General features: G+C 29.8%; 1 long non-coding RNA gene across 1 annotated transcript in view; it reads left to right on the plus strand.

Annotated features, from left to right (window-relative positions):
• LOC106685676 (uncharacterized) overlaps positions 1-18,052 on the plus strand; it is a 53,285-nt gene extending 35,233 nt beyond the window's left edge. Inside the window, exons 3-4 of the long non-coding RNA XR_001343882.2 lie at positions 15,440-15,521; positions 17,671-18,052. This is a non-coding gene — a long non-coding RNA (uncharacterized lncRNA). The remainder of the gene's footprint in view (positions 1-15,439; positions 15,522-17,670) is intronic.
• Positions 18,053-23,440: the final 5,388 nt, after the last annotated feature.

Here is a 23,440-nt window from a genome sequence, read left to right on the forward strand (position 1 = left end):
TCTTCTTGGTTTAACCTCTTAGTCCTTTGAAGCTTCGGTTAATAAAGAAAAAAATCCTCGTGTTTTACATGGAATCCAAACCACTATAAATAATACATGTCAAGAAACAACTTTTTAGAAAATATAATTAGAATCCACAATCAAGTAAGATTTAAATCTGAAAATTTTAGCTTAACTAATTCCTCGGATTAACCGGCAATAAAAATAAATAAGTTAGGTTAAAAAAATGTATAACAGGCTTTTTGACTCCGGATAAAAACAAAGAAAATGTTTACAAACTTATACCGTGTATCAAAAGAAAGTTTCATTTTAAACTCTATTCCCTCATATATTAATATGTAAATCAATATATGAATTGTTTTATTGAATTTTAATTTTTACCATTGGGTCCGGTTAAGCGAGATTCCACTGTATATCTAAACCTTTGATTCTGTCGCTGAAATCAATGAGCGGCACAATAAAAGAAACATTTTTTTTAATGCTTAATTTAATAAGTCTTTGGGAGCTTGATAACAATTTCGAATATATGAAGTGAAGTTATGTTTTAATTTCACAAAATTTGCATTGGTGACTCTATAGCCGTGATTTAATCCTTCAGAAAACCTCCATTAATTTTGAATATATTTATTTTTTTATGGAAATATGAACAGTTTTAGGAATTATTTATTAATAATTTTATAGTTTTCATTATATTTCATCTTATATATGAAAAATAAGCACAAACACTTTTCGCTTAGGTCCTCAATGTGTTAAAGTATTATCTGATACAATACTAGCCTTGTTTTTAGGCTTCATCAGTTGTGGTTGATTGATTATATTTCTATAACAATGATGTTATTGAAATTAGCAAAACGTTTAGCAGACCCCAGAACGTGCTACTGTCAAGTTTTTTTTTTTTTATCCTTTTTGTTAGAGTTATATTTAGTTGAAGTCAAATGAGTTTCTTCACATTAATACTCTTAGCACGTTTAGCATACTTAACACAGATTGCGTAAATACCTCTAAAGTTTTTATTTTTACAAACAACATATTATTATATAATATGTATTAGAATATACAATATCACATTATGATTTATAACTTATAAATATATGGGAAGCGTATAGGACACCATTACCTTCTCCCTGTAGGGATTAGACACAAGCTTTTAAAATATCACGAAATAAAAATGTAAATTTACTGGTAAAATTTGGGTTTTAGAGATAACTTCTAACTGTTCCGTTCCGTTCCAACCGTTCCGAAAAGAAGATTAACGCCTGCAATGATCCTTGATTAAAACTGCGTGTGTAAGTGGATTTTCATCGGCGTCGAAAGGTGAAAATGTGACGGTGCATAAAGTAACTAGAATCAGATCTGTCTGCACGCGAGGACGGGGTTGCGTGAAGTAGGGCTATCTCGCTACTTTCAAGCACGGACTTCGCTGCTATTCTACGCAAGTTGATGTTTATTTAAAGTTTCCGCGGATGGCTCTTACAATGTCTACAAGATAATTACGATGGCTCCAGTGCTAAGGTAGATAAGACTAACAGTATTAAGTTCAACAATTTCTTTTTTCTCATATAATTTTATTTATGCATTATCGATCTAAAAAAATGGAAGTTTCAAGTAATGTTAAAATTAAATTTCAAATGCGTCTTATTTATTTATCATTAAATCTACTGAGTACAGGATTTTTCGATTGAAAAAAATATGTGAGCTAAAGTTATTGATTATATTGGATTTTTTTGGTTTTGAATAGTATTTCTAATTAACTTGTAAATTATGAAATAATATATAAAAGCGCTTGATTCAGTATTGTTGCCAACTACAACAGAAACCATTTAATTAAAGTGGATTTTAGTAAAAAAATATACTTAATTATAAAAAAAAAAAAACAGCTTTTCAGAAGATAGTAAGAACTAAAATGATTTTTTTTTTCATATGACATTAATATATAAAGTTATAGTAAATGTACTTGAAATAACAGAAATATTATGTCGTGGTCATATGTTGGTATATTATGAAGATTAATAAAACAAAAACAGTAATGAATTAAAACCGTATTAGGATTGTATTGGAGTGGCAAGAGAGTAAAGTTCTAACCGCCCTTTATTCAGTGGACTATTGAACGCGTATTCAAATGATCAAAAGCATGGAATTAGCAATGTGCATCTCTAACATTCAATCAACTTTAAAAATTTTTAACGCTCTATTTAAATTTTATTTTATTTATTTAGTGGACCTTGAACCTGGACATGGAAGTGTGCTAGACCATTAAAAAATTCGAAAAGTAAGTGTTGGTTTCAAATTGTCAACTTTCTAATTTGAAGTGGCTCTGGAGGGGGTCAGAAACTTAAAACAATGAAAAAGAAAAAATACCCAAATACTGTTGGAAAATGTATGATTTGATTGGATTTTGGAGAGAAACGACACATATGATTTTATTAAAAACTTTAGACAAATTTATTCCTAGGGAACAATCCACTTTTTTCTAGTTTTTTTAATGTATTATGTGAGAACTTTTTAAACTCATAAAATAAAAAAGTGGGTTTGTTCCATCCACTTGTTTAATTTTAAATCCGTAGCCAACCGACATTCTTGTGCTATTTAAAGAGGTGTTGGTTACGACTATTGAAATAAACATATAATGAAGTTGTGATTCCACTGAGTCTCTTTCTACGTGACAATTAACTCTAATAAGAAGTGCTGGATTGGGTAACCACTGTGTCCGGATTGAGATAGTCCTTCTGGTTAGGTTAGTAGCACTCAACGAAGACTACTAATTGCCATGCCCGTATACAGAGAGTTTTTTGACGCGGCGTAGCAGTTTCGCTGATATTTAGCACGTTGCTATTGGTTAATGTATTAATCACATATTTCTAGTATAAGGAATGTAGCTTAGTCCATCAATTTTTTTGGAGACCAAGAAGCTTATTTGACCTGCGGATTGATATACTCTATTCTCCTTTAAAAGAAAAGTGACAGCAAAAAAGAAGGAGTTCACTACATCCACGGAACTCAGGTTTACGTTGAGGTTAATACGAATGTTCGCCTATGCATGCATGAACCAGAAACCAGTCAGTGATTAGCTATGCCACGCCCTCGGTGGTCATCATAAGGTCCACCTTTTTGGCTTCACTTTTCCTGGCTGTTCACCCTCTCCATTAAACTCCTTCCTCCAAGTATTTTGCTAAATAAGTTTTGATTCCAATAGTCTGTTTTTTTCAGAAATCACTGAAGGTCTTGGCTGTATTCCGAAGAATTACCTCTTTTCCTAAACATTTTGGGTTAAATTGCCTCTATAAATAGCGTTTAAAAGCTATTTTGAGTATAACGTATTTAATAGTGTTTTATCAAAATTTTCGAAGTTTAATGTAGGTTCCTAAAACTCAAATTTCCCAACTTTTCCAAATTATTTAGAGGATATGCAAATCTCTCACTCTTCTCCCAGTAACGCCTTCCCCCTCCCCCCAAAAAACAGCAAATAATATTGTAATATAGATGAGAATTGTAGTGTGACGTGCGTATCTTGAAAAAGTTGTATCCTATTCCTAAATCGATTCAATCTCAAAATGTCCGAAATTATAATATGAAAAGTAGTTCTTGATGAAGAAAATACTAACAATAATTTTAATATTAAATTTCAAGCGAATTTATAACGATATAAAGCAGTGAAGTGTTGGCGTTCTAACTGCCATTAGTCAGTACTCGGTAATAAAGGAAGCGACGTCACGCGATCACGTAAGCTTTGCGTTGTTTAGTCTCGTTGTTATATTTTAGTGAACGTTTGTTTAATAGGGAGTTCAACTATACCGTACCTCGCATACCTTTAGCTTCCAGGCTAACAACTCCTTATCGTAATTATAAATGCTTAATTTTATTATATTTATTATGCTTAATTTTAAATATTAATTTTCAAATATCGATTTAAAAAAAAAAGTGCCGATTTGTTTAGTTTTTTCGAAAAAATATGTAGCGATGAGAAACCGTTACATTTTTGTTTGAATTTTGGCGCAAACATGACCAATCATTAATTTTAAAGAACCATCGCTTAAATGTAAACAAAAATTAATTGTTTGAATACGATTGTAATATTCCAAACACTAATCCTCGTGTTTCTAAAATACCGGTAAACATCTCACCTGGCAACGTGAAGACGGTTAGTTCAGATAGGGAATAACTATCATGAGATCGTTATATCTGTTGTCCTATAGGTAAATGACGGAAAAATTGGCGACAATCGCAGGCAGATTGTGTGCGATGTACCGAGTTGGGCAAAAATTAGCTATGGATGAAACTAATAGCTAAAATTGCTTTGGATACGATATTTGTTTAATAATAGTTCATTCATGAATAAGAGTCGTATCCATGACAATGTTAGCTATTACTTTCATCTATAGCTAATCTTTGCCCAACTCTCGCGATGTATATTACAAGAGGGGCTTCAAAGACGGCTTAGCAATAAATATAAAACATATGACGCTGATTATAATCTTAAATCTTAATTCTTTGGTTATTAATAACGTACGCGATGTTTCTCAATTTACAATATTGAGTAATACAATTAATAAAATAATAGATTGATTACAAATTTTTATTTCGTACTTATTTATGTAAAAATATTTTCAATCTCCAAACATAAAACAAATAAAAACGTTTGCGTGGATCAACACGACGTTTTGCCAATTTAAACAACAGGACAAAAACTAGTACATCACATCAACAGTCTAAGAAGAATTTTCTTCTGGAGACGGTCCAAACTCCAAGACATTCAGACACATACGCTTTACTACGCATACTGGAGTATGTTTTGGAAATCTTGGAATCATGTACCATCTCTAGCCGGAGTTTTTAAGAATGTTGAATTGAGATGTATTTTGTTTGCATATATTTGATATTTTGGTTACTGTGTTGATTTATGCTTGAATTACCGAAACATCATTAGTTAGTTGTTTGTAGGTATTTTAGACAGTTTTGAAATTTAAAATTGTATTCTAATGACTAAGTACACTTTTTGGCTATGAATTATCAGATTGAATTATTTGACTTTCAAAGTTCTTATGTATTTACTTACTACCTTGTGGGATAATGTCGGGATTCTGATGATTTCACTAAATCAACGGTGGTACTCATTCTTGGGATCGGTCCGCTGGAGTGTCCAACAGCGCAAATTTTGTGCTTGGCCGTTGTAGTTGGGAGAGTCGAGTCTTCAACATAACTGCAACTAGGCCGTTTTGATTGGCCTGGTCGGATTGCTTTTATTTCGGGGTGGTCCCACTGAATGAAAAATTGACCCACCCTCTGTGGCTAGAGTAGTTTATCTGAAAATTACCCTGCCCTGAGTATCATAAATGACCAGTTCACCATACTTTTCAGTGACCTAATGTATAGATATTTACCAGAGCGTTGCTCTAAATCAGGTATTGAAATGGAGCGCATACAGTTCAGTTTCTGAATTTATTGCCCGCAAAATTTGATGTGTTGGGAACCACTCTACAAACCGCAAAGCACTTGTTTTTTGAAGAACTATTACTTTTTTAGCGCTGGAATCATGGAGTGATGCACATCTGCATAAACACTTTCGAATGCATTTATTTTTTTGGCTGCTATCCTGGGGGCCATAGTCGAGATCGATAATTGAACATAGGATTAGACCATGTAACCAATTATACAAACAAAATTGTAAAAAAAAAAAAAAAAATCGTCGTTTCTAGGATGAAATTTTGGAGTTTTCAGCTCCACAATTTAACTCACCATGCACATGAAAGATTTGAGATTTTTTATCTGTCGTTTCGCAGTTTGCCCTAATAAAATAAAACTCACTCAAACCAATTATCTTAAAGCCTTCACTATTCAAAAATAAAACTTACCTAGTATCAATCAAATTAATATTATGGATGTAAATAATATTAATTTTTACAGGACCGCAGAGGACGGTGGACTACAAGGAAGGGAACCGAGGCCCACCTGCCTTATTTCCTGCTGTCTCCTCTAGTATCTTCTTAAAAAACTAGTAGTAATTTATTGAAAATTCATATCGTATCCATTGTGAACACATTTCTATTGATACAAAGTTATGTAATTAGATATTGTCTAGGAATTATTGATATAAGGTTCAAATTTCTTTCCGAAGAAGGAAAAACTAGATTTCTAAGACCATACGTTTATTGTTAAAACGATCCTTGGCCGAAGACTTGGAGTCCGATTGCTATCTGTGGCACGTCCATGGACCGCCAAGGGTCTCAGAATTCTAATGCGATATTACCTTCATCTCGGAAAAAAAATGTCACCCTCCTTTTTGTAAAAAGATGTTTCACTTTCTCTTTTTTAAGGAAGGACATGCTTTTTCTAGTAATAATTTGATGCTTATTGTAAAATAGTTGACTTTCGTCTCTATCTCTTCATCTCTGTTCTCTTTTCTTGTTTATTGGAAATAATATAAACGGTATCTTTTTTTATAACAATTTGTTCAATTGTATATTTGAAAAGTTTGACAGTAAATGAAGTTTAAACTTCACGTAGCAATTTTGATTAGTAGTAGTGTTATTAGGACTAGGTTTTAGAGGGAGGGAATAATTCCAAGGAAGATCTACTTTTAAGAAACCCATCCTTATTGGGGGAGTACCATCCTTTGAATATGTTAATATTTATATATTAATTTGGTAGGAAATTTGTTGCCACTTTAGTACAGTTAGCACTTTTTTGGCACATTATGGCACCCTTCAACTCTATAGGTTGTTTTTATGAATACATTGTTCAGTAATTAAGTATATTTAGCTTATATTTCAAAAATATTAACCGAATTTAATACGACTTTATGATAAAAAATAACTTTAGAGTAATAATATTTATTGTTTTCATGAAAAGTTCTTGGTCGTTTTACTTGAGAATAGGAAGGTCAATAAAATACATAATAGTAAAAGACATATTACCGTGTGAAGTCATTTTGTATAGTACAATACAGTAACCGTTTCCTTCGTTTTACAACACATTATTATAGGGAAAAGTATAACATAATATTTCCTATACCAAATTATATTATTTATGAATTAATATTTAAAATTCTGCTCATGAGAAAAATCCTAGAAAAACTCTTATTAAAACCCCTCTATTCAATCCTTGATTCATATCATGTTATTCCTGACCACCAGTTTGGATTTAGAACATCCCATTCTACCTTACAACAGTCATTGTGTGGTTGATTTTCATATCTTCCATATTGGAGCGCGGAATGTACTGCACGGGAGTCTTCCTCGATGTTGAACAAGCTTTTAATCGAGTCTGGCATCCAGAACTGCTCAATAAACTTTGTCAATTCCTTCCCTCTACATATTTTCTTTGAATCCGCTCCTACCTTTCTGATAGAATCTCTAAAGTAAATCATAAGCAAGCCTACTAATCTCTCTTTCTCAGCCCGCCGGTGGGCATCGCGCGCAACATACAACCTTCATTTACTACTCTCTTCAAGTTGAAATGTCTATTTTATTCAGGATGTATTACTTCTCCATACTTAAATTCTATTTGTAAGTTAGATAAGAAACTACTATTTTAATTTCTACCATTTTGTGAACTATTACTATTTTTTCTAATTTTCATGGTTACAATGGCAATAGTAATAGTGACACATAAAAATATTTATTCTCTCCTTTATTTATAAAATTTTCTGCGATATGAAATTTCTTCACGTTTTACATTTATATATGTTTTTTTACTGTTGACATTAATACATTGTTTGTTAAATTAAATAAATAAAATTAAATGTCAGAAGTTCGGTATTTAAGCTATGTCAAACTATTTTATAAAACATAGCTGATATTAAAGACGATATAATTTTACATTGACATGTCGAGTTTAAAGAAAATTAATGGGACCGTTTTTTAAAAACTGGTGAAAATTTTCGACATTAATGGCATGAAATGGTACTTCCTGTGTATCAATATAATGGGAAAAGTTTCTGTTACACTTCAGATTTATTATTACCTTAAATACTTAATTATTATTTTTCGTTGTACAAGTTTTCGTTTTTTTAGCTAGGCTTTTCTCTCTCACAGACTCGCAGAATTTTAAAATCGTATTTGTTACCTAAAAAAGATGATTAGCAGATCTGCGTTAATTTAGCAGACTGAAGATGTCCACTGTTCAATGTTTTTAAAATGTATTTTTTAGTACAAACCTACAGTTTTTACGAAATTCTGCAGGTCAGCGAGAACACACAATTCATAGTTGGCTTAGGTAACGTCCGACGTCAAGGAATGAAGTGATTTAGAGCTTGTGAAATGTCACTGACTCTTCCATAAATCACCAACTGGCCCTAACAACCGCTTTAGTCACGGCTCTACACAAACGTTTCGCATTGTTCTGTTGGGCAAAAAGCTTGTGAACATGTCTGAAAATGTGCTTGTTCAGCTGGCTAGAAGAATTTTAACTTCTGGGAACTTTCCGAAAAGCTGATACTGTGATCTGATACTTGAGGAAGCAAGCAGATTTTAAACCACTTAGACACGGTGGTGTTCGAATCTATGTATCGATGTATCCGAAGAATAACAATAAAAATATCTATATGAATGCTGATAAAATGGAATGAAATTTAATATAATTAAATTATTTTTAATTAAAATAATTAATAGACTAACTTAAGAGCGCAGAGGTACTGTTTCTAGCTTTTCTAGTCTTTAAAACTTTAAAAGATAAATTATTTTCCTAACGTTTCAACATTTTATCATAAAACCCATGACAATATCATTAAGAAACCAACCATTCAATCAGTATTTTAAATTAGAAAGTGCTTTGGCCATCTTCTTTTCAGGAGCCTTGAAGGTTTATCAGAGGTGGTTTGGGATGAAAGGTCAACACCTAGGGGGTTTGGTTAAAATCATTTTTTAAAACATGTTTATATCATTTATTGATGTATCATTTTACATTATTATTGCATGTTACTTATTCATATTATTATATTACCATAGTTTATTTTAACCTCTCTGCTATTTTTTTTTGTTCATGAACCGGCCAGCAAGGACCACGCGGATATTATTTTCGATTCAGCATCACACCTTCCGCCTTCCTTCTACTCTTTCACCCGCTCTTCCTTAGTCCATTTTCTTCTTCGTCTCTCCTTCTTTCCCAAAAGAACCCCAACCTCTTTTAGTTTATTCCCAAAATGCTTTCTATCCAAGCAGTCTTCATCTGTTATTTTTAGTATACTCAGTTCTTCATTCACTTGTTTTACATGTCCCCCTATACTTTTGTAGCTGCAGACTTTACTTAATTTTATATACTTTATACACGATAGGTTTTATTTACTTACCATCTTTATACACAGCATACTTAACAATCTATTGTGAAATATAATTTAGATACGTCTATAATATAATCTTATCTTTTAAGTTTTTATCGCTATATATTATTATTATTACATACTAGTTAATTGTAATATTATATTACTTTTTTTTTCATTAGTTTAGTCTTACTTCTCTTCATAAAGTCTTTAATTTTTAAGCAAACAAATTCCTTTAGTTTTTATTTTATAACCTTTCCAAAGCAATTAAGAATAAATTATGAGAGAACAAACTAGTTTATATTTTTTTTTCTATTAATTTTAATATCTTTTGAAAACTAAAAAAGCATTTTGCTAATTCTGAAACATTGCTAAATAACTGAATAAGTTTTGGTTTATTTTTTATCTTTGAGATATATGTGTATAATTTCGTGCTACCTAAAACCCCTCGCATTATTAAGAAAACTCATTAAAACTTTAACTTTTGCACCTCACCCCTAGCCCATTAATAGTCCCATAACTCTCTCGAGTTATTTCGGCTCAGTTCACAAAAAGCCTCGCTCAACTCTCCCTTGTAAAACAGTCGTAATAATGTAGATAACAAATAATTAACTCTCTTCAAAAGCTATCTCAACTTCGCCCTTTCACAACTAAAATGTACGGCTCGCTTTGGAGAAATTCAGTTATAATGGTTTCTCGTGTCCAGAGATATTATTTTACGATACCATAAACTTTTGTCGAAGTTTCTTCGTAAAAGTGAAAGTAAAAGTTCAACATTTAAAGTAAAACATTTAAATTTGATTGGTTTTGTATCGAAAATGTCTTTAAATTATAATTTAATTTCCATAACCATATTTTCAGAAATAGCCATTCCTTTATTATGACGTTTTAATTAAACCAAAAAATGATAAATCTATGAGGTATTTAAAAAAAAAAAAAATCCTTTTTTTTTTTTTTTTTTTTTTTATTGCTACTATACATTATTTTATTACTTCTAATAAGTAAAAATGTCATCAAAAGACGGTCATTTTAAAAAAATGCCATACTACGTCTATGGACCACCAGAGAGGATTAAACTTTTTACCATCAAGTTTTTTAAACATTTTTACATAAGATTCCATTGACAGGAGTTAGTAAATTTAAAGCTATAAATCAGGGAATAAATCACAAGTTGTTTTACTGGTTTTGAATAAATCTTTTTTCTTCGAGGTAGCATAGATAGTACCAAGACTGTTGACTAAATATTTAGAAAAATAAGCACGCGAGTAACATCTTCCGTGATGTGATTGACAAATCTGATTAAGGAGGGTTTGAAAGTGTTAGTGGAGTTTTACTGCCCCCAAAGGACCCGTTAACCAGTTATGGGTTGACTCTCACTGGGTGAGTCACTATTGGTTCTCTATGCTCCAACGTCAAATAATTCGGTAAAAATCTTTATCAACTCATTCCAAAATCTTCTTTGTTTTTCATAATTTTTTTTTTTTATAATTTATTTATTATTATTTACAACTATATACATATATACACATCAAGTAAATTCGCTGTAAGTGATATGGCATGATACAAACATGTGGAGAATCTACCCATTGTTAAGCATTAAGGATTTTGGACTGTAAGTATTGGATTCGAGAGGAATTCGATGGTTTAGTGGAGCCCCATAGCTCAACTCCGTTTGTCCAGATAGACCTTATAACAGTCGTGTAGATCAGTCTTTTGACATGGATTGGAAAAAAAAAATATTGCAAATGGTATAACATATTCTTGAAGGATATTTTTAATAGACCTGACGCCAGTGCTTTTATCAGCAATGTGTAACGTACGTGCCTCAGTACAAATTCCACTGGTAACTTTTGGGAACACATTCCAAGATGTCTTTCACCTGATATCCTCACTATCGCCCTTCTTATTAATGATTAAGTTTGTGCAATTATACCCAAAAAACATTGCAGTTAAACTATATTAAAAATATTCTATTTCTGTTTAGCCAAAAATAAAATCAATAAAGTGCATTTCTGTGAAATATCCTGCTCGCTCATTTCTCACTTAAAATGTTGGTGGCGTGTTGAATGCTGATAAGGAGTCCATAGTTAGATTGTTTGGAAGTTTTCAGTGTTTTGTTATTTTCTTATTTTATTGATTGTATTTATATTCAAACGGCACGGAAGAAATTTAATCAGGCCTGTATTTAAATGAGACTACTTGTTTGAGTAATCTGTGTGGTGTAGAATTCTATTTCCCCCTGGCATAAACTTCAGTTAATTAGGAAAATAATAGTTAACCAATAATAATAATTAAAACTTTATACTATTAGATGCAAGTTCATTACAATAGCTTTATTAGGTTAATTGGTTTTATTGGGCTGCCAGTGCTATCCTATAGGAAAAAAAACAGGGCTATACTGCAATGAGAACAAAGAAATTGAAATGTTTGTATGAATTCCTATACGTTTTTTTTTCTTGTAATAAATTTCTGAAATCCCAGAGATTGAGAAGGAAGAGAGGAGAAGGAAAAATTCTTTATTGATAAAGATGGGCTAATTAACTGCATTGAACTGCCGCATACACATCGTACTATAACTCATTATACAATTATAATAATACTTATAAATATAGTATAATTAATCTGAAATACATATTTTAGTATATGTATATATACTAGTATTTAGTATATTGGTAGTAATATTTTTTTACATATTTATAAAGATGCTTGAGATACTATTAATTTTTCTTTCCTATTATTTTCTTTTATCTCTCTAAATATATTTTAATACTGAATATATATTTTCAGTATACATGTATACTGAAAATATATATTCAGTATTAAATTCAATTTAATACTGAATATATATTTTCAGTATACATGTATACTGAAAATATATATTCAGTATTAAATTCAATTTAATACTGAATATATATTAATATTTTAAATGAGTGAAATAGGAACAAAGAGAATATTTGTGGTTAGTAGAACATGAACTCTAAATTTATTTAATTTCTTGAATAAAATCGGTTTTCAGGTTTGTTTTATTTTGCCAGTAATTACTGGTAATGACTATTATCTTTTTTTTTTTAATCACCAAAATTAAAAATAACCACAAAAATTAAAAATTACCCTGAACTTCTTCTAGAGCAATAGTTAAAAGAAAACCTCAAATACAAAGAGAAGCTGTAAAAGAAACAAGTAAAACGATTCATCGTTAGCAAGGATTAATCGGAAAATTTGGAAACAATGGTATTGAAAAAAAAAGATGAAGTGGTCGAGAAAACTCCACAACCAGAATCGAAATGCCTAGTTACATCTCAACAATTACTATCCAACAGAATGAATCATCCAGAATACAGTTAAAATACACGAGTGAGGACACATCGTAGACTGTCGTTGGCAAAAATGAAAAAACTAATAGATGACAAACGAAAGCTGAAGAGGATCATTGGAACATTGAAAAAGAAAGAGTACAGGACTGAACAAGCTACGATTTCTTCAGAAGCATCTCCTAAGAGTACGGCTTAAATAAAATATTGAAGTATGAGACGAAGAAACATAGCTCACAGGATTCTCTTTAGTGTAACCATATGTGACTCAGTGGAAAAATATTGCCATACACTTAACAAAAAGGAAAACTTTGGATTTTGGAAAAGGTTTTCTGAACAATGCAAGATCTTTAAAAAGTATCGTTTACACAATAATTTGAGCTTTCTCTCTTCAAGATTGTTAAACAAAGAAGAAAAAATATTACGAACAGTGAGTGTTCAAGAAGCAAGTTGAAAAAATAACTAAGGAAGTAAAAATGGACGTTACCAAATTTTTGGAGGACGACGAAAATAGCAGGATGTGTCCTAGTAAAAGCAGTCTCTTATTAAGAAAAAAACTAAGAAACAAAAGTAAAGATTTTGTGAAATCATGACTTACAAGCGATTCCGAATTTGCGAAAATATGGACCTGATGGTTTCTGGTCTGCATAAAGAAATCATTCTACAAACTAACAATAAGGAATATATTCTTAAAACTATTTATTGCGACAGCCGCAGTTTGGACTGACTTCAATGGAATATGCAACTATTGATTTATTTTGAACAAAAAATCAATCACTTCATGGACCATGAAGCAGTCAGGCTCCACCAGTTTCGAGAGCTCAAAAATTTAAAAAGTCGGTTAGCTGAAAATTAAGCGACCATACATTGCCTCTTCTCCAAGTATTATTCCATGAAATACGTACAAGAAATGCAATCAGTTCATTTTGAATGTACTCCCCCATAATTCTCTTTAAAGACTATAATAATATACTCAAAAAATAATGGGTATGTAGAAGTGCAATACTAATCATTCTCTAACCCCAGAGAGCACCGGTCACGGACCAGTCGCAGTGTGGGCACACCTGAAACCAGTATAACTGTGGCTGTAATTGATTTTTCCAAGTCAATTGTGATATTTTAAAAGTGATGATGATAAAAATGATTTCAATCATGATCTTATGGTTTCTTTAAAAATTAATCCTATGAATGTTTTTTTGTAAACACCATTAGCATGCCTAGGAGCAATTCATGGAAAAAAATAATTAGAAATCGCAATTTTTAGGCAGTGAAATCACAACCATGAAATGGGAGAATGGCCCAGCAGCCATTGGTGGCCGAATCGAACCATGGAGGGGGTAGAGGGTAGAAAACAAACGGAGCAGGTAAGGGGTCCAACCCCAGTATCCCTCGGGGGCCATCTCAGCGCTTGGGGTCCTGCAATGACGGCAGGGGTTGTTCTGAGTCCGCTCTTGTTTGTAAGTCCATTCATTCTCTTAGGATCGCTTTCAACGCTGTTGGTGTGGTTTACGATAAACCACCTAGTATTTTTCGATAAACCGTAGTAACAAATATTTATTTAATTTTGATTGAATTCGAACAGATATATGTGTGCTTTAATGCAAATTTGAATGGGCTGATCCAGAGATAGCATTTGGGGAGGAGCAACCACAGGGTTCGTAAACTTTCGAACAGAACTGTCCGAAATTATACCATATGTTTTTAATGCTTGTATGTATCCTTCGAAGGAAGAATACATACAATAAGTAGTATAATTTTAAAATATATAATCTTCGGACTGTTCTGTTCAGAGGTTTCCAAATTCTGTTTCTTCCCGAAGACCGTACACTTGTAATTTGTAGTGTATTTTTATAAGGTAATATGGGAGGATGGTAAGTAGTGTTTTCTCGTTCTGTGTCAAAAGGCATTACCAGGATATTTCAATAATTAATACTTAATACTAGGTTTCGAGGCCATCTTCTTTTCAAGTGCCTCGGAGAATCATCGGGAATAGAAGATGAAGTAAGGTTAGAATTTAATGGTTCTAGACGGTTAGTAAGTTTATTATAGAAAATTAATATTTGCTTGGGGCTCGATCGGTTGCACATGGAGATTAAGGTATTTATGGATGATTGTATTTGTGATAAAGTAAGAGCACTGTATATTTTGCGAAGAATATTGGTTTTAGTGGCACCAAATCTCAAATCTATTGTCTAAATAAACCTTATTGGAGTCCTATAAATCTTTTTTTTTTAATTGATTGGAAGCTTGGACTGTTTTTCTAGTAAATGTTAAAGTCGGAATCGACGTGCAAGTTCCTTTCTTGTTGTATGAGGATTTAAAGTTTGTCCTTTGTCCGGATTTTGTCCTAGCTAGCGGATCTGTTCTACAGGTTCCTTAATTATCAAACATTATGCAAAAATTTAGAAGCTAGAAGTGCTTAAAATGAACTATCCACCTTTTTAAAGGTGAAAATTCTTTTGTTAATCATCTTAACCTTGTATCTTTGAAAGTAATGGTCCAATTTCAACGATTTGTTACGATTTCAACGGGAATTTAGTTATTCCTGCAATTTTTCAAGAATTTTAGGGACACATATTCTAGTTTTTAATTAATTAAAAAATACTGGTAACATCTACAACAATTTCAGATGCAGCTCCAAGCGCACCCCAAAAATCTTTTTCAAAGGTGTCTTACCTTCCCTAATTGGTTCAATATTTAGTCTGCAAAATGTTTTTTTGTAAATATAGAAATAATATATAATATACTCACCTATAGTTTTAGCATTCTTTAAATATGTGTTGTATAAGCTTTAGGCTTTTCAAAATCAGTATTATTATTATTACTATAAAACCATTTTTGATCCGTTCACTAATTAGTTTAATTAATTTTACAGGTATCAGGAGTTATGGATGAAGGCAGTAGACAGAGAAGGAAAGGATTGGACAATTGTAAAGGGAAAAAAAGAGTATTTTGAGGTTTGGAAATCATTTTGTTGAATAAATTATGTAAATGCTAGCTTCTAGTCCTTTACCTATACAGAATATAAATTTGAAATTGTTGTTAATACTCATGACATGTTCAGTCTAACTACCTGTTCTTTTTATTTTACTGAACTTAGAGTAGTTCATAGTCTTACTATGATGTCTTCAAAGTAAGATTTTTATTGAATGGAATATGGTCCGGGTGCGGTGAAAAAAAACTCAAATAGTAGAATTACACTATTTTATTGAGCCAACATTTCGCCCCACGTTCCAGGGCTTCGTCAGGGCTAAAAAAGATACAAACACATAGTTACAAAAGGAAAAAAGAGAAAAAAAAAACATGAGTGTAAAATAACAGGGGTATAAAATGTAAGATTTTTATTCATTGATATCATGAACTGACAATTTAAAAATCCATACTAAATCTATGATACATATTGTATGGTAAGTTGAGGCATGTTTATTTTTATGGCAAGAGCATATCAAATTTCTTAAAAATAGTTATTGTAATATTACAATGCTAAGTTGTAGTAGAAAACCAGACAAACGCCTTCCCTTTAAATATCCCTCCCTTAGAAAAGTGCTGATATTTTTACATAAGAATATTATTTTCCCTCACGAATTGAAGCGATTGAGCATAATTGGATCTATTTTCCATTTTTAAAAATAATTTGTTGATTAGTTATTAAAATTTCAGTTTTTTTATTCATTTAATCTGTTTAATGTGTTTTACTCCTTTTCCTACTTTTAGGGGGAACAGGTTTCTTGCTCTTGCCTAAACAGCTGTTTAATTTAAACACAAATATGTCATTTATGCTGTTACCTTCATTTCTTTTGGGCAAGTGCGCACTAATACCTACATAGGGATTTGCATGGTTTTGTATCATAAAATTAATCAACTGATTATTTTCAAATTTCTTGTTGTAGAGAGTAATAATATGACATGTTTATTGACAAGTTTCAAATCTCCATCTTAAAAATTGTCCATCTTAGGTGTGTATTGTTGACCATAGATTCAATAGGAGAAAAGAATGGCCAAGGGTGTGGTCAGTAATGACAAACACAATTTTATTTGTGCCTACGTTTTATCTTGATTTTCATACATCTATTAGGAGTGAAAACAATTACTACTTACTTATTTGTGTTTCTCATTACAAACCACCATCTTCTTCTAATAATATCATATTAAGTCAAAATTTTAATATACACTTGTCCCAACTTGTAATATCTTAATTTCAATTAAATTTAAGATTATTAGCTACCTCCATAGTGCATAAATTTAATAAATACAAGCTAAACTTTATAAAAATTTTTTTTGAACCAAAATGCAACTACATAATTGGAAAATAACTGACAATTTTACTTTACAAAATCTGACAACATATAATCTTTATATTTCTATACTACGGTTATTATTAAAAAAACCTTTTATGAATATGGTCTGCATGTGATCTCACTGATAATTACATTAGACTTATATATTTATTAAGTTAATAGTAAATTAGCTTTTAATAGCTATGGACAATGCTGACACAATCTGATGTTGATATAATGTTAATTAATTGAATTAAGTACCTTTTTTGTCGAGAATTTCTTACCAATTAATTTTGAAAGTTAATGCATGTTCAGCATGAGTATGAAAAGAATATTTTTTCTTTGAAAAATACTTCTTCAAACTAAAATTAAAATTTTGCATGCTTTTTGTATGTTCTAGTAAAAAAATAATCTCCTCCAAAACCAAATAGAAACCTAAATGGTGTTCATAATGATCAGTTAATAATTGAATATAGGTTATATATAAGAAGATGGTTGAGGGTATGGTTAGTGAAGAAGACAAATAAGTAAAACTTATTTATTAATGCTAACATTTCCAGGTTCCAACACCAAGTATTCGTACTATGGTACTAAAATACATGATAAAAACATTTGTATTACTTAAAATACAAACCTTATGCTGGTGAGTATGAAAAGTATATTTTTTGATAGATTTTTGGATAGCAAGATGAATATATCCTCAAAGTCCTCCCTTTGTGTAAACCTCTTTTATTAATACATAAAACATTTCATAGAATAATTTTGTTCATTGTATTAGAAAGTAATAAACTCTGTAGCAATAATCATTTTTTATTTTTTATATTTTCAGATTCTATATTTTTATACCACTGGTTTCAAGATTCAGCCACTTTAAAGATCAAGCACTGGAAGATAAATGGGGCGTTAGATTGGTTAATGCTCTACATCTACCCTGTAGATCCGAATTTGTTTGATAGAGGGCGACAAATTCGGTTCTAGAGAGGTTTGTGTGGGGCATATACATTGACTGCGGCAGAACGATGAAAGGAAAATCATTTGGTGTCATATTATAACACAATATATTATAAATTAATTTTATTTATGAACTATGTATACATTTTATAATGTTGAAATTTATATATTATGATTTATTTAACTGTGAAAAATTTAAATAAAAAAAAAAAAAGATAATGTGGAGTATTGTTTGAACTAATAAATATTATTTTTTAGTAGTTTTTAGTACTTTAAAACCCAATGATGCCCAAAACTTCATTTGTGTTCTAAATAATTTTATATAATTTGCTGCTTCATGTTCGTTGTTACTAACTTTTTATTTTATTGAGTATATGTATCTACTTATTTCATAATTGTATATGTATTCTATGACCTAACCAAACATGTAAATTTTTCTTTAGCTTACTAATTTCCATACATTTAGATTGAGCTTTTTGTTATAGATTTTAATAAATTTATTACAATAAATTTCTTTTAAGTTCACTAAAACTGTATTTATAAATTATTTGGAACATTATTTTCTGAAGTAACATTAACTATATCGTCGGGTTAGAGGCAAAAGTGATCAAACAACATTTTCGCAAAGATGAGTTTTTTTCTATCTCCCTATGCCTTAATCTACAGCTTCAGAACTGTTAATATTATGAAATTATCAACAATTATGTATTTATTATTTCGATGATAAATTTGATTCAGGCACAGTTAAATAGAAGAAAATCTCATTTCCACAAAAATATCGCTTTTAGTTCCAATCCAATGATATAATAAATAATTCTGGCAATTAATAAAATACCACCAAAGAGTCATTACCATACTTTGGAAAACTATCATTATTTCATTACTTTTTTTTTAAATATTCTTAAATCCTACACCTTTTCATAAGGATTCATAATGAATAAAATCCAAAGTCTTTAATAAACAGAAGCTGAAATTACGACTGGACTTTCATTGAAAATCTAATGAACAACAGGTAGGTAAGTATACCCAATTGTGCCTGAGAAGAACAAATCAATATTAAATCACTTTGATATAATAATTTTTTTTTCCTTTTCCATATTTTTGTATTTAAGTTAATAAAATTTTTGTATAACTCACATTCTTTAAAGTTTTACCTTTATTTTCAATAGAAATATAAATTTATCAATACTTGATAATAATCAAGGATTGATAAATTTATATTTCTATTGAAAATAAAGGTAAATTCTTTTTTTGTATTTTACCTTTATTTTCAATAGAAATATAAATTTATCAATACTTGATAATAATCAAGGATTGATAAATTTATATTTCTATTGAAAATAAAGGTAAATTCTTTTTTTGTATTTTACCTTTATTTTCAATAAATAATGACACTACTTTTACATAATTTTGAACATTATGTAATAATTTAGTCTAGCAATTCATTGCAATAACTGAACTTTAGTAAATATTTAAAAGGTAACTTAAGTAATGTCAGTTTTGAGTCTGACAATTCTAAGATATTAGTAAATAGAATAAAACTCCATCAAATTGTAAATAATCTCAAAATTAGTTTATGGATAGATTTTTAATTTTGAAATATAAACTGGGACCAATTCCCATACATGTTTCACTAGTATTCATAAACAAATTGGCGACTAATTAACCTTTTTTTAAGACCTTAAACTATTTTCTAACAAATGTCTTTTTAGAATTCAGTTTCTTGCCGGTTGTACCAGGATCAAATTAAAAAGCTTGATATAGGATTAGCTTTTGATTTATCCATGAAAGTAAATCCTACCCATTCATACTTAATGGTTAATTTTGTTCAGGAAAATATGCAATACATAAGACATAACCATTGTAACAAAAATACCCTAAATACTATTTCATAATTTATTTGAAAAATGTATTTGAGATAATGAGAATAAGTAAGATCATGTTTTAATGCAAGATAATTGATTCTACATGGAAAACTTCAGCTAGGCCAGATAGTAAAAAGTACTTAGAAAGATGTATGAGAATGAAAGTTAGATGAGTATCCAAAATAGATTAATAAAATTTTTAATATAAGCAATACCATTATAAATACCTCAAAATCAAGTTATGGGCAAGAAAATAGTGGGGAACAAAGCTAGATATCTTGAACAGAAAACTCAAAATATATATACATATACTTTAAATTAAACGTCCAATTATAATTATACAAATACAAAAATGTCCATAATACATTTTTGTATTTTTATAATTATTGTAAATCTGTAAACTTATCATAAACCAACATTATCTAAATTACTCCTTATTACATTTATGAATTTTTCTTTTTTGACTTGTTTTTTTAAATAGAAACCACTGAATTTTATTAACATATAAATAATGTAATAAGTCATCAAATTATGCACAATCCTAAACAAACAGTATTCAATACCTTATTTAAAAATGAACTTGTTTACAATATTTGTTTACTTGTGTGTTGTGGAATGCTTCAATAGTGCCAACTGTTTGATTAAAACAATAATGAATATTTTCAATAATGAAATGAGATTTAAAATACAGATTTAAAATTACAGTAAAATAATTGTAGATTTAATACTTGAAAACAACCAAAAATTATTTAAATAATCTAATATTTTATGGAAACCTATAATATTATTTAATGAATAAAATATTATTTTTTCCCATAAATGAGATTTATGAAAATTATTATACCTACTTTATCCCTTAAAGGATCACAATACCACATTTGTCAAGCAATATGTCAAGTTGTCATATCCATGACAGATTGTTTTGACATGTTCCACCCCTTTCAAAAGTCCCAAGATAATTCCTTTACCTGGCTGTCCAAGTGAGTGGTACTACTGGTTGGCTTTGCTTAATCTTTCACCAAAAGGTATGTATCTCTATTAAATATTGCAATTAAAGTTCTATTGATGTTAAATATTATGAAAATACTTATTGAATAGTTTAATAAAGAGTTGAAATAGATAATTGCTTTTCTTTGGAGAAGTTATGGAGGAGGAATTTATTTTTTAGAATTAAAAATTCTTTAATAAATGGGTAATTGTTGTTTCCAAGAATGATTTTATGAAATATAAAGTTAACAGTTATTAGTCAGCAAATAATACCCATCAAATATGATTTTCCAGAGGAAGGACAAATTATTTAGAATTAAATCTTCATGGACATAATCTATTCAATATTACTCTGATTCAAAAAGCTTCAATTAAGCTCAAATAAGTTCATAATAGCAATTTCTGTTTTTTAGAATTTGGAGTTCAATGTACATACAGGAATAGATTTCTATCTTAAATTTGTATCTGTGTTTTAAAATAGTTCAAAATGAGCCACAAATATACGTAAGAAAAATTTGAAATTTAAGAGTGCTTCCTAAAAATACTTCTTGTATTAAGGTTATCATCCAATCCCATTTAAATTAGATCCTGTGAAAAAAAACTGATATGCAAGCATTGATCTATTTATACATCCCTGGTTATTATAGAACAAAGTATCTTACTAACTGAAAAAGTCACAAGTTACCGCTTTTACAAGAAGTTAACCATTTTCTTTACAACAAGAAAATAGAGAATTAAGAGAATTGCTTTATTTTTTGTTTTATAAAAAAAAAAAAATAAACTGAAGAAAATAACAATGGTGTGAAAATCTCAAAAATGACTTTTTGTAAAATAATGTGTTCTTAGAAATCAGGATAGTACTGTCTTTTGGATATTTCAATTTTCAAACACGAAAGTTATAATCTATTAACTGATTTTCATCCCGTCATTGATTAATTGAGATATTCATCCTGAGCTTTCTCACTTATCCACAAACCAAAGTCTTACAGATTTGAATTGTCAGAAGGATTAATTGCTTTGTTTCATATGATGACATGATGTGCATACTTAAATCACTAATAAATGAAAGTACCGATGTAGATTGTATTCTGATTATTTGATGAGACTTAAATCTATCCTAGCAGGATATATCAATGGCATACTTCATAGAGGTGCTAAGTACAATTAACGTAGCTTTACAAAAAATATAGTTAAAAGCTCTCTCTTTTAGGAAAATTACAACTTTTCAATGTTTTTTTTTTACTGGACTGATTAAAATATAAGTTCTAATTCTATCCAGTCAAAAAATTAATTGAGTAGTTGTAATTTTCCTAAAAAGAGAGAACCTTAAATTGTATTTTTCATAAATTTAGCGAAACATACTGAGCACCACTATGAAGTAAACCATCGATATATTTTTTCTGTAAAAGAGTTACCTGATTTTTGGTATTCAATAATTTTTTTACATAGCTTGTATCCGAAATTTATACCAAATCATTCAGTCTAACAATATGAGGAATTTTGGTATGTTTTCAAATTAGCCCACCGTTTTGTCCAATATCTTCCACTCATTGAGTAACTTTTGATGTAAAGATTTTTGGAAGACATAAAAACAAGTATACATGATGTCTGAAATATGTTAATTAAGATGCCTTTATTCAAAAGCATAAAATTTCAAATGGTAGATATAACATATGTGATATGGTGTGGTGTTTTATACTGTGGACAATCTTATAGAATAAATAAATGAATGGTTTTAAAATTTAAATAAAGAGGTTTTAACTTTAAATAAAGAAATTGACCTGGGCAGAATAGCCTGCAAATAGAAAATAATAATTAATGTGAGAAGGATTTTTATATTGAAGATGTCTCTGAAGATGGCTAGAAAGGCCGAAACGTAGGACAAATGAATAAATAAAGTGTTGAGACTGATTTGGATATAAAATTGATTTATTTAATAAATATTACCTTGTCTCAAAAAATTTTTGAAATAATATAATTAAAATTATGAACAATCTTACAAATGCCAATTAACTTTTAACAAAGAGAATATGGGTGGATGACATTAATTATTATTCTTATAATCTTCTTAATATTTAATATTCCATTAAAGAAAGATTTTTACCAGCTCTTATTTTGGGTTTGTAAATTAAATTAGGTACTATTATGAAATAAGCTTCCATGTATAATCTTACAACAGCCATAAATGATCCAGTGTTACCTTTCTTATTTGAATCTCTGACAGGATCTTAGTTGTTATGATCCTGATCCTTGGTTTTTATTATTATTTTTTTTACCACAATTAATTTAGTGGTACATTTAATGATTAATGATCTAATTTTTTTGATAATGATTGCACAAAAATGATTTTGGGGAATGTGTGTGGGACACTTCTCTTTCTCTCTAACTTATTAATTGAAGTTATAATAATTTATTTATGTACTTTTCCCTTAATTAAGTTACCAAAGAAATTTTTTGTACATGGAGGAACAATATTTTTGCCAGAAGATTAAATAAAATCATTAAATTAAATGTGTTTGTCATAAAGGCAAAAGTGTGTGCCTTATACAAAATACGAAGTTATATTGCCTTATGCTGTTTTTAATGCCCCAAATGGTTACAAAAACTTTTTCTCTCACCAATTTATTATAAGAATTGACTAGAGAGGGTGAAAATTTTAAGACAGGATAAACAATATTTTTAGAATATTTTTTCTACACACTGCTTCAGATCAACACAAGAAAGAGGTCAATAGAAATAGAAAAAAAACCTTAAAGGTAAGTACCATGAATTAAGGAATAATGTACTCTCCTTACT

This window comes from Halyomorpha halys, unplaced genomic scaffold, assembly GCF_000696795.3.
Source record: "Halyomorpha halys isolate HHAL.00 unplaced genomic scaffold, Hhal_1.1 Scaffold723.1, whole genome shotgun sequence".
Taxonomy (NCBI): domain Eukaryota; kingdom Metazoa; phylum Arthropoda; class Insecta; order Hemiptera; family Pentatomidae; genus Halyomorpha; species Halyomorpha halys.